This window comes from Rhipicephalus microplus, chromosome 5 (assembly GCF_043290135.1).
Source record: "Rhipicephalus microplus isolate Deutch F79 chromosome 5, USDA_Rmic, whole genome shotgun sequence".
NCBI lineage: Eukaryota > Metazoa > Arthropoda > Arachnida > Ixodida > Ixodidae > Rhipicephalus > Rhipicephalus microplus.
In genome coordinates, this window is record NC_134704.1 from 37614141 (window position 1) to 37630374 (window position 16234).

The 16234-nt window shown below is 45.1% G+C and overlaps 1 protein-coding gene across 6 annotated transcripts in view; it reads right to left on the reverse strand.

The window, feature by feature from the left end:
- The window catches only part of LOC142817734 (uncharacterized), a 71596-nt gene that overhangs the window by 33486 nt on the left and 21876 nt on the right, over positions 1-16234 (reverse strand). The gene's annotated exons all lie outside the window — the stretch shown is intronic.

Genomic DNA, 16234 nt, shown 5'->3' on the forward strand with positions numbered 1-16234 from the left:
TCTCTCTCTCTCTTCTCTCTCTCTCTCTCTCTCTCTCTCTCCCTTCACCTTACTGGGTGGACGGAGTCATGTTTACACTCCAGGTGGTCGAAATTTCCAGAGCCATCCACTACAGCGTCTCTCATGGTCGTATGGTGGTTTCGGGACGTTAAACCCCGCATACCAATTACCAGGAGTCACGTTTAGGAGGCTTTGGGAAGGGGCTACACCAACTGTCACCTGAACGGGGAACTGATCGCATTTACCACTGGGTGCTACGTATCTGTACTTTTCTATTCCAGCGATGCAAGCAGGTGCATAACATATTATACGGACATGCCAAGGGTTACACTGTCGGAACGTTCCCGTCACCTCCGGTAAGCAGGTCTTGGCTACAGTGGCACAACCAGTTATGACCACTGGATATGAGAAGAGGTTCCACAAGACATTTCTGCACTTCATATGCAACACCGGCGCACATTTAACACACAAGCACACAAAACGATATGCTTAGAAAGTATATACCTGTATATTATGGGCAGCAAAGGAAAGTAATGCTATAATTGTTGATTATTTTTAACGAAAAAGAAGCAAGAAACATACTCCAGAAACACTTTCGGCATCGCGTAAAATGAATAAAAACAAAGGAAAGAATATTATGCACTGTAATTCTTTTTCTTTCAGAGTTATCGCTCTGTGGCCCATGTCGGTGCGATGAAGATAGCAGCTTACTTTATGGCAGTGAAATAATTTACTGGCTTGCATTCGAGGGTAACGGCATTTCAAATACGACGGCAGCACTTCACTTCCCTATCAAATAATCTCACATGCCACGTGTGACACATATCCAATGATCACGTATTATCATACGAGAACACATACGATGCTAGTGTTCATACGATTGTATGGAAGTCGGCCGCCATTAAAACAAGCACACACATACAAAAGAGACATGAACACGACGACATGGGTGGCGTAGGAAACACACATGAGAAATACGTCTCAAGCGTATTCATACGAAATTACTCGAAACGAGACGTATGTGTCGAAGAATAATTTTTGATAGGGATCGTTTTGGGCCCGAGCTTTCTTCTCAGCGCTCAGTGACGACCAGTCGCATTTGGGAGGGTAGTTCACAAAATTTTTGTTTGAACTCTCTATATAGTTCAAAGAATATTACTGGGGGCTTGGGGGGGGGGGGAGACTGCTAATGATTTATATAAGGGGTTTAACCTCCCAAAACCACCATATGATTATGAGAGATGCCGTAGTGAAGGGCTCCGGAAATTTCGACCACCTGGGGTACTTTAACGTGCGTCCAAATCTGAGCACACGGGCCTACAACATTTCCGCCTTCACCGGAAATGCAGCCGCCGCAGCCGGGATTCGATCCCGCGACCTACGGGTCAGCAGCCGTGTCAGCAGCCATGGGTCAGCAGCCACTAGACCACCGCGGCGGGGCGGGGGAGACTTCTAAGTAAAAACTTCATGCAAACTATGCTCTTCATACGAAATAACATATATGCTATTAGTACAAACGAGAGGGAAAAATTCAACTTGAAGATAATTGAGGGAAGCACACCTGTGCAGCTAGGTTGCAATACGCATGCACGTAGTGATTAACCCAGATTCAGACCTTAGTTTCCATGGTGGTCTACTGTTCAGGGTGCTGCACTGCTGAACCGAAGGCCGCAGGATTGAGTCCCGGCTACGTCGGCCTCACTTTGATGGAGGCAAATCCTATAAAGGGGTGTAAGCTTAAATTAAAGTGCGCGTTAAGAACAAACCCAGGCGGTTCAAATTTTCGGAGCCCTCCACTGCGGCGTCACTCATACTCGTACGGTGGTTCTAGGACGTAAAGCATCAATATTATTATTTGTAGACTCAGACCCTCTACTTTATTTATTTGTACCTTCTTTCCCGTTTGTAACTATGTGATGCCAGTTAGCGGCCCGCAAAAGTTTTTATACAAGGTGTTCATTATGCGAAACATATGCGGGGTTCTCATGTTATCAGCGTAAAGCGGCGCGGGGTGCGTGTCTAATGTGGGTGAGGTTAATCGCGCTTCGCCTATTGTGTACAAGTAGCATAATGAATTTGACGAAGTTTGGCGTAGCAGGCTGAGGAGTGCGACGGAATGGTTATTGTGATAATACTGATTGTTGGCCTAGTTGGTATTTACTTAATGGCATGATTTGGCCGCAAAAGAGACACACACAAGAAAAGGAAAAGGAACACTCAAACGACAAGCACAGGCGGCACAGGCCGCCTGTGCTTGTCGTTTGAGTGTTCCTTTTCCTTTTCTTGTGTGTGTCTCTTTTGCGGCCAAATCATGCCATTAAAATGGTTATTGTATCAGTGTGCTTCTGTCGGCCCCTTCCTGCCTCCTGGGCGGAAAATTCATACGCAGCCTTGTAGCTGATAACTTAGGCGAAGCGGCACAGTCGGGGGAGTTTTAGAGAGCGTGAGCGCTGTGTTGTTTGAGTCTTTCTCTGACGCATGTTTTGCACTGTTAAAGAAACGCCAGGCCTGCGTGGAAAGCGCGGCACAGTCACAGCAAAAGTTGGAAGAATAGAAGTTCTAGAACATGTTGTACACTCTCTTGGAACTGCTAATACAAATACGCTCGAAAGGTAACCACTATATACGCCTTAAATAATTTTTTTTTTCATGTTGGGAAGCACCCAGCACGCCATTAGGCGTCATTCTGCAGAGAAGCGAGTTACGCACTACGCATTTGCAAGGCATTATGGACACTTTGTTGATGTAGGAGGATGTTGATGACAATGAAGATTTATAGCAGAGGCCTTTGTAATGAGTTGCAAGCGTTCGACGGCATACTCGTTCCGAAATTTGTATTGTGTGACGCTTAGTTAGGTTATTCACATTGCGTAACGCCTGGTTGTTATTTCGTCATTTTAACATAACAAGAGCTCCTGCTTGACTACCGGCTGCTGCGTACCTCGTTTCCGCTGGCGCTTCAGCGCCGTGCCCTGTGTAGTTTCGTGCGGCGACCGCCGCACGATACTACAATAACATAGGTTTACGTGATACTTTCCTGACATAACGCCAGCAGAGGATCGTTTTGCGAATGAGTTTCTAGTAGCTGCTTGGCTTTGTGGTGGAATACCGGGCTATCATGGAGGGGTCCCCAGTTCAAACGTCATTCCATCTTGGACATCTTTCTTACTTTTTTTTTGCGTATTTAGCATGATAGCGGCTACGGACACCGACAGCGGCGGACAACTACGGTGCCTAAAAACAGCCCTTGTTATGGTCTCGTAACGGCTTTCGCTGTAAAAAAAAATACCCACAGTCTGCCACACGTCTTTGCTCTCGGACGCTGATTATGTGATTGCATATTTGGGGACTAATTAATGTGGTCCTACAAATAGATGACTACAATATGCCTCGTTTATCGACAGTTAATTGCAGACTTCGTTCGGACCGGCTAGCGACTGACATGCGCGTTCTTATGTTCCAAGTCGCAAGGTTTATTTGAGACCCTGAAAGTTTATATTGAAGGTGACGTACCTAAGGGCAGACATCTCAAGTGTCCTAATTTGTTGGAGTGTATCGGGCAATATAGAGCCGGTAAACAAATCTTTACGCACCTGAATGCCGTTGACCCAGTCGGGTTAGTGGCGTGCTGAAACTTATTGTGGACTAGTTGGGGAGAAGGGAACGAGATTCCGAAACGAATGTTTCGCAAGCGTTCTCAGCGCGAGTGCGACTGCTCCACGTATTCGCCTGAGCCGAGCCCGATGCAGTGCCTGCCTTGACATCCGTTCATAGCTTACTTTAGGCAAATAGTTGCTCATGAATCATGATTGATTTCAAAACGAAAACATTCTTGTGTGATTCTACGTGAATCGAGAAAAACATGGACGTTAAACCACTGAAATTTATTTCAGATTTTTTATATGTTGTTGTCCAATGAGGGAAAAAACGAAATCCACAATTGGTTTGGTTTAAATAAAAATTGTTTCCAGGCACAGTATATCACTAACGACGAAGATCCCTAATGAGGCCCATGCTTACCTGTTCTGCTGTTTTTCTTTTACTTTGGTGAGGAGTTTGCAAAAAAGTCTATTAAAACTACGTACTTCCAATTTGTTTAGGTCAGAATACGCAAGCTTTTGCTTGCGTTCAATAGTTTTTGGTTTCTTAAGGTAGTGCACATATATTTATAAAAAAAAAACTCTAAATCTACTCAGAAAACATTTTTTTGCATATTTTGCGGGTCTTTATTTCAGAAAGGCCGTAAGACAGAGCGGACACAACTCGGCATTACGTTCTCAGCAGGATTAGTACTTAGAACATCGTGCTGGGAATAAAAGCGGATCTCTCTTCGAGGCACGTATGAAGACACCGGATGTGCGACTATATCCCCAGCCAAAATCGTCGGCCTGGACTCCGTCGTAAATCCTTCCTCGGGGAGTTACACTCCCGAGGTGAAGCTCTGTGGAGAGTGCATTGCGCCTAGTTTTTTTTTTCCTAGCGTGCGCAGTCACGGTTTTCCTAGCAGGGCTACAATGTTACAACCTGGGGCAGGCAGCACTGGTGTAACAGCTCACTTTCCCTTTCCACTGCAAGAGGATCAAGAAAGTGCGCAGGCAGAAACTCGCAGCACCAGAAATGACCGAAGAGAAACCGGAAAACAAGCTTGAGAATGACACGGTAGAAATAAACAATCTAAGTTTTTAGAAGAAGCTCAAGCGAGTCAAAAAAGAAAATAGTGTTTATGAAAATAATGAAAGGATAGATTAAAGAAGTAAAAATTGTTTCATCTTAAAATGGGGGTTAATTTAGGTGAAGGTATGAAACAAAAGCAGGATGCAGTGTGGCTGAAAATATAGCAAACATACAGACAATTCTCTTATCTAGAAAAGCTGAGATGGGGGACTTGAACTTTTTTCCATTTCTTTCACAATCTTAAGAAGGCAACCGACTATGAAACCACTTGAATAGTGTACCTATTTTCAATAAACAAGTATAAATGGCAAAAATGAAATGAGCGTAGACGAGAAAACATGTCGCAGGTGGGCTACCCGACAGCTGCGATAGAAGAGGATTGGCAGCATTCATTCTCATGGGAGTGAATGGTCGCTGCGGTGCAAGACTTACCCGATAAGCACGTATACACAAGGTGGTGACAACGAAGCATAGCCTCGTAGGCGTAATGGGAAGACTCGGATTTCGTTCCCAGCTGCGGTTCTCATTTGGGAGTCATAAGCACGTGTGCGATACTACCTAACACTATCTTGCAATATGAATCACGAAATGCGCCACTAATAACGAGGATTTGGGGAAAACCTCGTGTTTCTCCGCAGGCTCCCGACCACAACACGGCGCTCCAACAACCTTCTAAGGCTTCGCTCTCAAAAACAATGTTCCTGTGAGAAAACGACCTTGAAAGAAGGTCCGCATTTGTGCCGGTCTTCACAATCCGCTATACGAATTATGCCCCCAGACGAAGACCTTAATTCGCATGGCCTGGGACTGCCAGAAGAATCACAACGCACCGGTCAACCATAGCTCCACAATAGTGGAGTGGGAGGCGACCCTGTCCAGCTCTGACCCAACTGCAACAACGGGCCCTTGTCGACTGAACACAGACGGCGGCAAGGGTCGATGTTCTTGCGGACCAGAATGTCCAATCACTAGCAACTAAACTTATTATTATAATGTTGTACTCCCTGCCTTCCTTATCTCTTATGCTTCCCAAGTTCATGCTGTTACTATATCCTACTTCAGAAAACAGTCCAAATTTCTCTGTATGAGAAGCCTGGCTATACCCTAAGAGCACGGATATGAACAAACATAATTGACTTATGCGCATATATACAGGGTCTCTAGAACTTGAAAGTGGTTTATTTGTCTCTACACCCTAACTCCGTACATGCCGTATACCTCACGTATTGTTGGACATTCTCCTCCGTATATAATTAAAGGCGACAACTGTTCTGCAAAGGAAGGGGCGCTGTGCACTATCCGTTACACATTGGAACAAATAGCCCATCCTCTGATACAATATTGTTAACGCAGCCTCCAGTGCTGATTGATTTGTGGGGTTTAACGTCCCAAAACCACCATTTGATTATGAGAGACGCCGTAGTGGAGGGCTCCGGAAATTTTGACCACCGGGGGTTCTTTAACGTGCACGCAAATCTGAGTACACGGGCCTACAACATTTCCGCTTTCATCGGAAATACAGCCGCCGCAGCCGGGAATCAAACCCGCGACCTGCGGGTCAGCAGCCGAGTACCTTAGCCACTAGACCACCGCGGCGGGGCAGCCTCCAGTCCTATAAGAAGCCTATTTGTTGGTAATTACAGTTAACTGTATCAGAGAATGCATCAGCATACGTTAGGTCAGTCGTGTTCGTGGTTTTCACCTTTTACTTGGCTGTTTTTGATTGTTCTAGCTCAATTACACACAGAAAATGGTCGCGATGTATCTACTCTGTCGCTAAATAGCCAATACGGGACATATTTGTGATTGCCTGTACTGCCATCGGTTCATCTGTTTTATAGGGGTGAAGCTCCTTAAGACGGACAACTATACGGCAGACAACTACGGCTTGTGTGCCGTAGCTGGCCGTCGTAGTACGCGAAGTGTACACTAGACGGCGCTCGCCTCGTTAAGTGTTTTTGCATGTTTTGAGCTTGTCTTTATAATTATAAGGCAGCGGTTCAAATCTTCGTAGCACTAATTTTATGGTACGGCTTTTTCGGGGGCCAGTCACCAGGTATTTATTAGTTAGTGCGGGTGTGTGTGCTTGAAATTTTTGTTGTTGTTTTTTTCTTTTGCCACCCCGTGGGGGAGGTGCGCGTACATTGAACACGCAAATTTTTGTAGTAGAGCTTAGACTTTCTTTTTTTTCGTAGTGCACGGCTCGAGTTTAGTAATTATCGAGTATAGGGACAATTGGTGTCAGAATGACATGGTTAAAAAGACTGTAAAGTGTTCAGGATGTGGAGTGGGTTTGAAAGTGGACTCAAGCGTAGAAGCGGATGGAGAAGAGGCTGACGCGAAGTGTAGGCAATGCGAGGTCGAGGAAAAAAATGGAGAAAATGATGGTCGCCCAAAGTGAACTGCTGGTGAGAATCGATGAGCTCGAGACTGCGTTGGCGACAGAGCAAAAGAAAACGAGGGCAATGGGAGAAAGACTGAAGTCCACCGAGGAAGCACTAGCGAAGCTGAACAAAGAAGCGGCCTACGCAGAGAACAGTAGAGAACCGGCAACCAGAACGGTGGAGAAGGAAGAACAAGCAAGTTTGGAAAAAAACAGGTTTAGCTGGATCAACTGTCGCAAGGCCCAGCTTCAGCGAGGTAGTGGTGGGGCTGGGAGGGGACAAAGCAGCCGGCGTCACAGGTGCAAGTAGCCCCCAGGTGCAGGACGCTCCAGCTGAAAAGTCACAGCATGTGATAATCACTGGGGACTCGAATTTAAATTGATGCACAGAAGCCATAAAAGAGAGGTTAAGAGGTGACAAGAGGGTTGCAGTAGGGGAATTCCCAGGACGCAAGCTTGAAGCAGTCATGAGGCAAGCGAGCGCAAAACTCAAAACTACAGCTGATAGACGAAACCTCGTGATAATTTCAGGCGGTTTAAACGATGTCTTAAATGAAGATACAGCAGGACTAGCAGCCACACTGGCGAAAGGCGTTGATGACATGCGTGCCACTTCTCCTAAGGTACAGGTAGTGATATGCACAATACCGGAGGTACCGGTGCGTGATAGCAACCTGCAAAGAGCGGTTGTCAACGCAAACCAAGAGATATGGCGGATGAGTCGAGAGAAAGGCTTTGAGGTGGTGGAAATAAACAGAGAGGTGCATAGGTGGGGTGGTTTTCAACGAGACAGAATTCACTTCGATGGGCGACTAGGTCATGAGGTGGGTTGGTGACTTGCAGGACGCGCAGTAGCTTTTTTGGGGGGCAAGCGAGCCCTTCGGGGTGCAGGATAGCTAGTAACGAGGAAAACAACCAGGGAGACTCTTCGACAGGTGTTATGGACAGATACGATTCCAAAGTGGCACCAATGTCTAAAATAGGTAGAGTCCGAGGCATAAATAGACGTAGCCACGAGCGCCGAGCCCATTCTGACATAGGGTATATTAACATGCAGGGTGGTAGGAACAGGCTGAAGTGGGAAGAGATAGAAGAACAGCTAAGGGAAGAGAGGCCGATGGTATACGGTTTTGTAGAAACACATCTCAGGGACATGGAACAACCTCCGAACAATCCGGACTACGCGTGGGAATATTGTAATAGAACAGAAGGCAGCAGAAAGGGGGATGGTATTGGGGCATTCATTCATAAAAGTACAGACTGGCAAAGGGTCAAGCAGGAGTGCAAGGAACATTTATGGCTAAAAGGGAAAGTGGCAGGTCAAATGACACTCCTTGGTTTCGTGTACTTGTGGACGGGAGCAAAGGCCAGAGAGGAAAACCAGGCAATGGTAGAGTGTATATCAAAGGACATTCAGGAGTTAGGAAGAGAGTGCGAGATAATTATACTAGGAGACATGAATGCGCACATAGAAGATATAGATGGGTATACCGACCCGACAGGTAAAATGATCATGGATATGTGTGAAAGGCTTGATTTGATCATTTGCAACAGTACCGAGAAGTGTGAAGGGCAAATAACATGGGAGGTAGGAAGGCTGCAGTCGACGATAGATTATGCACTGATGTCACATAGGATGTATGATAAGCTCAGGGGAATGCACATAGATGAAGGTGGCTCCAGAAGTCTGGGTAGTGATCACAAACGTATCAAGCTAAGTTTTGGAAGAGCAGTGAAAGTGGGAAGGAGACAAGATGAGCAACTACAGGAAAATTTTTATTCAGAAAGGCAAATTGAAATAGCCACTAAACAAATTGAGAAAGTAATCACGAAGGATAATAAGACAGTGTGGACATACACGAATCTAATTAGACTCTTTAAACTAGAGCTTGCTAAGACGCGTAACAAGTCACCCCGGAAAAGAAGACACAAACCCAAAAGTTGGTGGGATGAGGAAGTCAAGAGAGTCATAGCAAAACGTCAGGAAGCCTCTAGGGCCGACATGCTAAGCAGCGGGGTGAACCGACAGATGATGTTGAAAGAAAATGGGAAACCTTTCTAAGCTGTAGAAGGGCTGCATCCCTTCTAATCAATGACAAGATTAGAAGAAAGGGAGCTCAGTGGCTGGCAGAAGTACATAAAAAAGATAGAAAGGCAGCTGCGAACTTTTGGAACCATCTAAACTCCCTAAGAAATGAGACGAGCCTAGAGCAGAGTTTTATAACTACAGCCCAAGGTGCCAGGCTAGAAGGGGACGAAGCTACTGAATACATAAGAGCAAAGGTGACAGAAAAATTCCAACAAAGAAGTACTTTAGGTACCACAACAGACAAGGACGAATCAAGTGGTGCAATGGCTCCATTTTCACAACGAGAGTGGCAAAGGGCTGAGAAAAGGGTTCCTAGTAGTACATCAACAGGCCCAGATGGCAATCCAATTAGGCTGATAAAGACATTAGGTCCGAAGTCTAAGCAGGCTTTGAGAGAGGCAGTGAGGAAAATAATAATCGATGGTGAAGTTCTCGATGGATGGAAACTTAGCAGGATGAGCATAATCTATAAAGGAAAGGGGGACAAAGCTGACATAAACAACTACCCTCCTATAACAGTGACATCAGTGGTCTACAGGCTGGCGATGCAGATTATAAAGGAAAGACTGCAGGCATGGATAGAAGATGAGGGGGTGTTGGGGGAACTGCAGAATGGGTTTCGGAAACACAGGAGGTTGGAAGACAATCTGTTCTCACTGACGCAGTGCATTGAAATAGCAGAAAAGGAACACAGGCCCCTGTGGCTAGCATTCTTGAATATCAAGGGGGCGTACGATAGCGTGGTTCAAGAGGAATTGTGGGGAATACTGGACACACTAGGCGTGGAACATGTAGTCACTAATCTTTTAAAGAGTATCTATAAAGGTAATAAGTTAGTTATAAAGTGGGAAAAACAGGTATCCAAGCCTGCAGAGGTAAAACGGGGGTTTAGGCAGGGGTGCCCCCTGTCACCCTTATTATTCATGATGTACCTACAAGGATTAGAGGCAAAATTAGAGGGAAGTGGGCTGGGCTTCAACCTTTCTTTAGTCAAACAAGGAAAACCTATTGATCAGGCACTACCAGCATTAATGTACGCAGATGATATAGTGCTAATGGCCTAAAACAAGGAAGATTTGCAGAGATTGATGGACATCTGCGGTAATGAGGGAGATAGGTTAGATTTTAGATTCAGTAAGGAAAAATCAGCAGTCATGATTTTCAATGACAACGAAGGTAGTGAGCTTAGGATACAGGACGTCACGCTAGAGATAACATAAATACAAATATCTGGGCGTATGGATAAGCAATGGGACCGAGTACCTGAGGGAACACGAAATACGCGTGACGACTAAAGGTAACAGGAATGCAGCAGTGATGAAAAATAGGGCACTGTGGAATTACAATAGGTATGATGTTGTGAGAGTAATATGGAAAGGGGTCATGGTTCCTGGGCTGACGTTCGGCAATGCGGTCTTGTGCATGAGATCAGAAGTTCAAGCAAGATTAGAAATTAAGCAACGTGGAATAGGTAGGCTTGCTTTAGGAGCCCACGGGAATACAGCAAATCAGGGAGTACAAGGTGATATGGGATGGACATCATTTGAGGGCAGGAAAGCTAGCAGCAAGATAAAATTTGAGAAGCGATTGAGAGAAATGAAGGAGGAGCGTTGGGCTAGGAAGGTTTTCAGCTACTTGTGCATAAAGAATGTCGATACAAATTGAGGAAGCGAACCAGGAATTTGACTGGTAAATACTTAGAAAACAGCAGATGGCCAAACCAAAAAGAACTATCGGTTAAGAAGAAAGCGAAGGAAACGGAGACTGACATGTGGAAAATGGGCATGATTAAGAAGTCCGCACTAGAAATCTATCAAACTTTTAAGCAGGAAATTGCCAAGGAAAGGATCTATGATAATACTCGGGGTAGTTCTCTACTGTTTGAGGCAAGGACGGGAGTACTGCGAATTAAGATATATCGGGCCAAATACGAAGAGGTAGACAAAGTATGCAGTGCGTGTGGAGAGGAAGAAGAAACTGCCGAACACTTGATAATGTTCTGTAAAGGGCTTCACTCTATAGTTCAGGATGATGGCACAGAATTTTTCAAAGCAGTGGGGTTTAGGGACCGGGAGGGCAAAATAGACTTTAAGCAAGTAGACTTAACTAGAAGGAGGTTATATGATTGGTGGCTAAAGTCAAGGCACGAGTGAAAATTAAACTCACTGCAAAGTACGAATCCTCAAACTCACTTTTTAAGGAAAAAATAAATAAATATAGTTTTGAGTTCATTAAGTATTACGGCTTGGTGGCGCTAGCCACCGCCCGATCTAAAGGGTACAGCCATATCCATCCATCCATCCACCCATGTTTCGATAAACAGACAGACAGACGGACAGACCCTTCACTTTTTATTTTGTCTCTCAAGATAGAAGCCTATCTTCTTTCGACAATTTTTGCCAGCGAAGCGTGCATATACGCCGCCAATATCTTTTTCTGTCTTCTTCGCAACGGCCACTTTTTTCCATTTGCTTTTCAAATGTTCCTACAATAAATAACCACGTTGAATAATCTTGACCATTATTTTTACTGTTTTACTGTTTTGTGAGTTTATGCAATATGTATACAGCTTAATTCTGTTCGGCCGCAGTTTACGAGGTCGCCAGGTTTCCCTCAAGCAGCAAGCTGCTAAATGTAGCTTTTTTGCCTGGTCATTCTCCGAAGGCTGTTTGCAAATAAACTCAATTAAGTTCAATGTAAACTCCGCTCTGTTCTAGAGTTGCCTGCATAGTTTCATATTAGAGCACGATACCGATAATTTTTCTACGACAAACCTTAACATACGCTCCTTTGTCTACCCACAGATGCGAGCGAGTGGCCCACATCAAGTTGCTTGCAACCGTTCGTTCTAGACACCGATTGCGCAAGTGCTACGCGCAAAAGGCTATGGTCACGAAAGATGGTGATCGACATCATAACATGCTCGCACCTACTTTCTATCAGGTCTTGTACCTCTCATTTCTTCTCTCATGGAAATATTTTTTGGCAACTCCCCTCGGAACTACCGACCACGAGGTATCCTAGTATATACGAGCAAATCGATATATAAGGTCCATGAACACAAGAAGAACGAAATCGTACTGCTGAACTATTTCTGCGATCTTCAATGCATGTGTGCAGCAAACGAGAACCACGAGAAAGATAAAACGCAGGGGAGACGCAAACGACACGATCCAGAAAAAAAAAAACGTTTTCTGAAGAAATAATATGGAAATGTTATGCACGGCAACCTGATAAAAAAGCCTGACGGGACACCAACTACGTCGCCATGCTTCCATTTTCGCATCAAGAAATAAAAAAAGCAAAAAAATATACAAGGCAAAAGATTTATGTGGGAGGCCACACGTGATTTTAGATGAAGCAGCCATGAAGTGCGTTTCGTTGGCTTTGCTAGTGTTTTTTTTTTGTGCGTGAACCTTGTGTGCACCACGAAAATCGTTTTCGGATAACGCTACAGGTCAAGCGGCGCCGTAAAAAACAGTAACGAAAGAAAAAGGAGAACGTTACCATAAGTTGTTCCAGTTCTGTTACACAGAGCATATTGGATCCGGGAAACAAACAGGTCCCAGGTGAAGTGGTAAAGCGTATATGTCTTGTTTTCTTTCTGGAGTAGATTTTCGTGTGGCCGTTTTGTTGTTTATGCAAATGAGGGATGTCAGAATACAATAACTTGTCTGGCATTTCTCCGCACTGTCGCAAAGAAACAAGTTTTCCTGGTAGGGCGTTTCGTTTACTCGGGGAAAAGAAGACGCGGACAGCGGAGTTTTGTGGCAACGAAACAGGACGACAACCTATATAGACTATTTTTCGTAAGACATCCGGGTGCCTCCATATTGGGCTGTTAGGACGATGTTTTGTTTTTGTATATCGCGACGCAAATCAACAGGGCCATGAAACACCGTTTGCACCAACCTGACCGTTTTCATGCGCATGCGTCTACCGTAACACTGTTTGCGTAGTTGTACCAGCACCAGCCGACGTTACTCCTCACTAAAACCAACCTTGGTCAAAATTTATTCAACAGCCTATACCATTGATTGAGCATAAGTTGCTAATCGGTTAGTTATAATTAGTTAATGTTACACAAAATTAGCAATGAATTACTCTTTCCAGATAACAATAGTTAGCCCTGGCCACAATATAGCTATATTAGCCACAATTAAACCAAAACTTTGCCTACTAGTGCTGCTGATGTGAAGTTCCTGTTGATGTGAACCAATCCTATGATGTGAACCAATTTTGCACAAAATTTGCTGAACTCTCCATTAACACCTTGTGCGTAGAAATAGATGTATGTACACTTCGCTCAACGCCAACGCTGCACCTCCCAGAAAAAAATTGGGTTTAGAAAATTCGTAACAAATTAGACAACTTGGCAAAGCCGTCCCTTGTTACCACGAAGACTAGCAATGCTGCAAACTCCCAGAGCTGTGCTGTTCAGTTCCAATTGCTTATTCACGTGAAGTCAAATGAATATCGCGTGTTTTAGGCAGGAGGCTTTCGCATAGAAGCACTTGTTCGTGTCGCCAGTTTAACTGTCTCGCGAATGGGCCTTTCCCTAGTTCGAAGCACTTGAAGTGGAGATCACCAAAATCAAGTCTGGTTGCTCTTGGACTCCGAAATTGTCCACCGCATGCCAGTAGGTAATCTCGGAGGCCTGTATTCACGTCTTTCTTTTGGTGGAAACATTTGCATGTTCACGGACAGATGCTGCCAGTAATATTCGACGACTTGCGCGTGAAATCACTATGGTGCCCACCAAGCAACGAGACGAATCAACACCACCTGTCCTCTTTAATGACTCTCCGCATGCCCACTGGGCTCGACCGAAGAGAAATCACCCTTCTTCATCGCCTATGGCTAGGCGTGTCGTTTACAAAATCTTAATCATTTGTCATAGGAATGGCCGAACGCGCTCTCGGTGATGCCCGTCGTTGCGAAGAGACGCCACGCCACGATTGTGGGACTGTCCAGTGTATGGCACCCAGAAACAAACACTGGCGTCCGCTCTTGCGCACATCGATAACAGCAAAATGTCTGTGGACAGTATTCTTTCAAGTGGCCGAGAGAAGACATTGCAACACAAGGCGACAAAAGCACCGTTGAAATTCCTACGCGACACGGACTTGAACAAGCGGCTGTAACAGCAATGTCTCACACCACGAAAGACAAGACTGGACTATGACTGAGTATGCACGCGTGTGCTGGCTGCCTAATGAGCTGTGTTTATCTCTCTTCCCTCTCTCCTCTCTATCTTTCATCTTCCCCATCCCCATCCCATGCGCAGGGTAGCAAACCGGTTGCATATAGGCTGGTTAACCTTCCCGCCGTTCTTCTCCTCCTACTTTTCTTCCTTTGCATGTTCGCGGCACTAGATGTCGCTTGGTCCGCAAGTGCCGTCGTGTTTAGGCCACCCAAAAAGCATGGCGCGTGCGGCATGCCTCCTTGAGGCTGGCGCGCATGTTCAGACTACCTACCAGAGAAAGGCCCATTTCAGCAAAGTTACTGGCTTTACCAACCCAAGCGTAACATTTTAACAAGGATCTACGAGGTTTTCATTCAAAATATACTTGGTGTTTACGTTAGCAGTGAGAAAGTACCTATACTAAGAACAGAAATCACCAATCATTACTTTCTTGTGAATGACGGGTGCGCCACAGGGCTGGGCGGAGCTTATAATAATTCATATGCTGTTACTGACTGTATATGACCGGATGACCAGAGAAAGCACATCTATAAAGTCTATAATTGAATTTATTCTTCACTTTTCTGTGTGGCTCAAGATTGACCAAAAAATCAACGCCGAGGTTACGCATCGAGGTTTGCTAATATGCCCAACAGATTTCATCTCATGAAAAAAAAAATGCAATCTTTGACACCAGTAATGGTGAAATAAGTGAGCCGGCGTCATAACCCCGTTTAGATTTAGTTAAGTAACCCATCGAACTGTCGTTCACATAAAAGGTAAGACACACTTAACGTGGCTGTAGGTTTCTGAATAGCGTTAGACAAACGTTGCTCGCCTTTTCGAAGAGAGTAAGCTGAATAATAAATGCGGGCGTGAAAATAGTAGAGATCAATGTTTATCACGGTTACCGAACCCTTTTAGAGCTGTTCTTGGCCTGGCTATATCTATAGTGTGCAGGCCGCCGCAGATACAAACAAAACAATCGGATAGAAACATGGGAAGTTCCCCTGAGCTCGAAATGTGTCTCCGTGTAATCCTATTCCGACAAACTCTTGGTGCACTTTCTCAACAGACGCACTGGACGCTTCTTACGGATGTCTCGGATGTTTATTTCATGAGATGCTTTTTCACACAAGCTCTGTGTTGGCACGTGTAGCCGATCAGGGGCATTGAACGACGATCCTATAGGGGCAAGTAGTACGACGAAACGCTACTTGTGTCATTCTGTTGATGTAAGGAGTAAAGTTATTGTACACGCTACATTTTAAAGGTAGCATATACAGTAACTCCAGTAAGGAGTAGAGTTGATTTGATTTGTGGGGTTTAGCGTCCCAAAACCGCCATATGAATATGAGAGACGCCGTAGTGCAGGGCTCTGGAAATTTCGACCACCTGGGGTTCTTTAACGTGCACCCAAACCTGAGTACACGGGCCTGCAACATTTCCGCCTAGATCGGATATGCAGCTTCAACAGCCGGGATTTGGTTCCGCGACCTACGGGTCAGAAGCTGAGTACCTTAGCCACTAGACCACCGTGGCGAGGCAGTAAGGAGTAGAGTTATTGTATATGGCTAGGGTTATTGTATACGGGGTAAAAACTTATTTTACTGATTTTAAAACACGAGTACTAACGTTAATATGCCTTGCCTTGCATGCTGCGCCGGGCAGCAATAAAACCGGACGCACGTCGGGTTGACTCAACTACTTCCAAACTTTCCTACTATTTTCCTCCGCCTTCTGACAGAAACTCACAACTTGCTATCATTGTAACATTTCTATAAAATAGACTCCCCTTCGAACAACCAATTAAACAGAAGGCAGGGAAACGAACCCATGCTCTCGAGCTTAGCAGCGAGTCAGCCCACGTGTTATGCTATATTTAGACCAGGGCGGGTCAGTC